The sequence below is a fragment of the Rattus rattus genome, chromosome 12, assembly GCF_011064425.1.
Source record: "Rattus rattus isolate New Zealand chromosome 12, Rrattus_CSIRO_v1, whole genome shotgun sequence".
Classification (NCBI taxonomy): Eukaryota; Metazoa; Chordata; class Mammalia; order Rodentia; family Muridae; genus Rattus; species Rattus rattus.
In genome coordinates this window covers 18,211,300-18,216,380 of record NC_046165.1, presented here as the reverse complement: position 1 = coordinate 18,216,380, position 5,081 = coordinate 18,211,300, and the positions used below count along the sequence as shown (strand labels likewise).

The window sequence follows — 5,081 nt, the reverse complement described above, 5'->3', positions numbered from 1 at the left end:
AAGTGTGGAGATTTGAGCAGCCACTAAAATACCTTTCCCAGGCTTGCCCCTGGCAACCCCATTTCACTTTTCATAGAGTATAAAATCCCTGTAGTGACAGCTCAAAATTGAAATCACCCTCAATTTTTTATTTTCCATTCTTTAGATGGACTTAAGTGGGTAATTAGAATCCTGTGTGATGGGTTAGAATCGATTTCAGCTTCTAAATTAAGAATTCATGTAGGTCACAAGAAAGTTTGTTTTAAATGTGTTGGAACTCAAAGCATTACTTCCTTGGGAAGAAAAAGAGATATATCATATAATCCCTGATTTGACATACTCAGGGAAAAAAAGGAGTAAGAGCCAAATTTCTGAAAGGAATGAAAAAAAAAAACCTAACAAAAGTCCACAAGATCATGCTAATTTGAGAGTTCTAAACACATTCACTGTGTGCATTTTAGAAATCAAATAAATATTCTAAAACTGTGTTTTAAGGAGAGAGCAATAATACCAGGGAATTTAATAGAAATACGCAAACCTATTTAATCTTGAAAAAGAATGTTAGGTCATATGCGTGTAGCATGCATGGTACAGAATACATGTGAACTTGTGATTAGAAAAGTTAATAAATTAACAATATCAACTAAACATACAAGGCAGCATCCTGTAGACAAATAACTGAAGGAAAACATAAGTACAAATGACATGGAGCCAATGTCAGTAATGTGAGAAGAAATTCTTTGTGCAATGATGTCAAGAACTCCGAAGTTAGTGCTACAAAAAGAAGCAAGTAAATTAGACTTCATCTCTACAATAAGTAAGTGAAGTATTATCACCATAACCTGTCCTGGGTGTTGACTCTCTACCATATTCTAAGCAATAATATAATCAAAACTGAGGTGTGCATTCGTCAAAATGTGCAAAAATCTTCTGAAATTGATTAAGGTTTTAAAAGTATTTTCTATTCATTGCCAATAGCATATATCTACACAATATGTTTTGATCATAATCTACCATCCCCACTCCCTATAAGCTACTCTATTGATGCCCATACTACCTGACTGCAATTACATGTCCTCTCTTTATTATTATTATTATTATCATTATTATTATTAACTGTTGTCTAATTAGTGCTGTGCATGAGTATGTGGATGTCTGGCCATCTACTGAGATGTAAGAAACTACAACAAACTTTCAAAGGAAAGTGCCATTTTCAATTAATTTCTGATATTTTTTCTTGTGTGGGTGTGGCTTTGAGGGTCTTCTCCCATCCATTTGGCAGTTTTGACTGGGTTGATTTGCAAGTCTTGTTTATATAACCATAGCTGTGAGTTGATATGTGTGATATGCTGATTTTAGGACTTTATGGTTCCATTCTGTGGTCTCGAGCTTTTGAAGTCTTTCTTTTCTTTTCTCTCTGAGAAGTTCACTGAGCCTTGGATGTGGTAGATAGGGACAAGTCAGTCACAGCTGGGCACTCCACAGTTACTGATCCTAGGCACTTTGGCCAGCTGTGACTCATTACATTAATTACTGCCCACCATGAAACATTTTACTGAAAGCAGTAAAGATATGTAGGTACATATAAAGTACTTAGAAAGTAGTTTGACAGTACAGCCATTTAGAAAAACAGCAGCAGAGCCTCTCTAGGACCTATAATCTTACAACCCATGGGCTTTGGAATAGATTTATAGTTACAGACAGAAATCCCCACAATAGAAAAGGCCTTATATACAATCAGAAGGATTTTAATAGCAAGGAAGGCTTCTCACCCAGACTCCTTTCAGTCTGTATTCTGGCTTTTCCGTAAACTTTGTATTAACTTTCCAAAATTTCTGTGTGTCAGCTTTCTGTGCTGCATTTATCACACGGTTAGTATGATGTATGAATTATCATGATAAAAATGTCCAGAATAAGAAATAATATATAACCTGCCCCTGAGAGCACGGCAAGTGTGGCTGTTCTATCACATGCATGTCAGTAGATGGCAGAGAGGACCTTTGAACAGCTGAATAATCAGTAGCCTAACATTTCCTGAAAAAAAAAGCAAGCCTGAGATGAACACCAGTTGGTACCAAATAGGTCCGATGTATCCCAGGACTGGAAGCAAGATGGAGTTAGCAGAAACCACTTGGAGCCGGGCACCAGGCAGAAGTGAGCCAAGACAAAGGACCCTTGTATGGGGCCACTTGGGCAAGGCAGGCAGAGTGAGCACCAGATTGGCACCATGGGTCCTGGACAGGGAGCTAGCCTGAGACGACCACCAGTAGGGCATCAAAGCGGAGGCAAACAATGCCCGAGATGACTCTTTCCTGGTGCCATAACGCACGAGCATAAAACTACCAAGAACACTCCTGAGATGACCCCAGACTTTCAGAGATCTAGGGTTTCATTAATAGGAGCAAATAAGTGGTGGAGAAATGAAGAGAAGGATAATGAGAAGGATGAGGGCACAATGCAGACAAGCAGAACTGGACACTCCAGGGTAGTGAGAAGCAGCCTCATGTCACTTGCCATCTACAGAACTTAGCAGCCCAGAATATTAAGAGGGTTGTGGGTGAACTGGTGCCAGGATATAAGAATGGTAGACATGGCCCTACTATTTGTCTCCCATATGGTGGCATGGATAAGGAAAAGATACCTTCCTTCCACTTTGTCCCTCACCACCTGTGGCCAAGTGGGAGACCTAGTTCTAGTATCATAAGAGCAGAAGAGCTGTCCCTGCCCCCCACCAGTTTCAACACTTACAGGAGCAGCCTCTGCACCCTGCCTGGGCAGAACAGTAAAGAACCCTGGTGGCCGGGGCACAGGATAGCCAGCCCCAAGGGCATGAGTGTGGGAGAGCTGGCCTTATAGCTTTACAACTTGTGTGCTATATGGGCAAGAGGGGGGAGACGCGCCCTCCCCCATACTCCCCGCTACCTAAGGCAGCGTAGGAGAGCTGGCCTAGAGATCAATAAAATGGCCTTTCCCTGCTGCAGCACTTGAGTGGCCTTGGAAACAGGGTTTTCAAGTGAGCCATCCAGAGGACATGACGGTGGGAGAACTGGCCCTGCCTTTTTGTCTGCTGGGTGGTGGTAAGGATGAGGGAGAGTCGCACTCCTAAATTCCTATTCTCTTGACATCTATGACAGGCAGGATCCCTGTCCCCAGAGCCATGGGATCGAGGGAATAATTGGCCTTGTATCTCACTGCCTACAACACGTGGGAGAGCTGGTCTTGTACCTCACATAGACAGTAGAGTAGAACTGGCCCTCGTAGCTGGATTGCTGGTGTTCTGTCCCCAAGGACATTCGAGCAGGAGAGCCAGCGGGTTTATCAGCTAACATAACTCTCAGGCTCAGATACAGAGCTTTGAATTGATCCATTCCAACGTCTACCCCATTGATGAGCAAAGAGCCAGTTCTACAGATTCAAAGCTACAGGGTTTCCATGCCACTGGGCAGCAACAGGCCATCCACATAAGTCCTAGTTAAGTCCCAGTGTTGAGTCACAGACGTCAGAGGCTTCCTACTAGAACAAGGAGCCATCACATTAAACATTTGCAAACAAAGAAGTATGACAAAATGATATCCCGTGTAACACACTACAGCTTCTAGGAGAGATTTTTTTTTCTCTGTTGGGAAGAAGGTTGCAAGGGTGAAGGGTGAGTATGAAGGGGGGGAGAGATGAGTAGGATTGGGATATATAATGTTAAGTTCACAAAGAACCGATATATAAACAGTTAAAACAGAACAACAACAAAATAACCCATGAGCACGGTGTAACTGTTAACTTAATACAGTGGGAATTTTCTCAGGTCTTCCCATGAGGAGGAGGTTATAATACAAACCGTAGAAAAATCAAAGAACTTGTCCACATCCACACAGCAAGCAAATGATGAGTGCAGCAGACTTATGTCATTATAATTTTCAACAAACATGCTCTAGATATATGATATAGCCATATTCTAAAAGTAAACGCATCTATAAGGGAGGGGCAAGAGATAGGGATTTGTACAACATAATACAAAATGGAGATTTCTACACCCCTGTATGGCAGCAGCAGCAGAGATCTCGGAAGGCAAGTGGGAAGAAGAAATTACTGATTTGGAACAGAATAAGTAGGAAAATGTTCTGTTGTGTTCCGTGATTTTCCCATCAATCTGTCTTCAGTTTACAGTTGGTAGCTCCCCTTTCTACATGTAAGGGACAACATGACCTTGCTTTGATATTACTAGTCTGTTTCTCTCACTTGAGTGACCTTCATTTACATACCCACACTGTTACAGCCTGCAGTGTTCTGGTGACATGCCCTTGTGTTCTAATCAAACTAACATAGCCATGACTCGAATCAAGCTTAACAACAAATCATGATTTTAATGACCAATTTCCCTTAAGTGGATGCACTTATCTGAGAATAGGGGATGTTTGCGAGCTCCTCGGTTACTCCTATATTTATAGCCAATGATACTTGGAATACCTTTAACATAAGAAATTTAATAACTGAATGAGTCCATTTTTCTGCATCAGGATAAATAATATATGTATACTAAAATTAATATGCACTTATCTTTGATTTGAGGATGGATATGAAATTTTAAAATGTTTTTACAGGAAGCAAAATTATCTGTGATAAGACTGCTTCCTTATAAGTCAAAAATAATAAGAGGAAGAGATACAAAATTATCATAATTATCCCCGTGTTTGACCCTCAAATAAGCGATGGCCATCCTTGACATTTACTGGCATTTAATCCCATTAAAAATCCTCCCAGGTAAACAAGTAAAACTATAATATCTCATCATGGTTGGAAGAATATAGAAGTATTGTGATGAGAAAGAATCTTAAAGTGTCTGCAAACATCCTGTATGACAAGCTAGTTGTAAAAAAAATGTACGTTATTAATTCTTCTTTGCATTGAAGAAAAGGATGGTAGAGTATCATCATTTTTATGTTATTTATTAGGATTGCTATATGCATGTGAGATATAGATGTTTTCTAAACCAAGAAAGCAGATTCTCATTTTTCTTCTCAGAAACCTTAGCATTTGCAGCTAACTGAATGCCACTGCAGGAGCTATAATCAATCATGGTGTGCAATGTATTCCAAGATAAGGCAACA

At 40.4% G+C, this 5,081-nt stretch overlaps 1 pseudogene; it reads left to right on the top strand.

Annotated features, from left to right (window-relative positions):
- Positions 1-1,909: 1,909 nt before the first annotated feature.
- LOC116914148 lies at positions 1,910-1,993 on the top strand (annotated as a pseudogene).
- Positions 1,994-5,081: the final 3,088 nt, after the last annotated feature.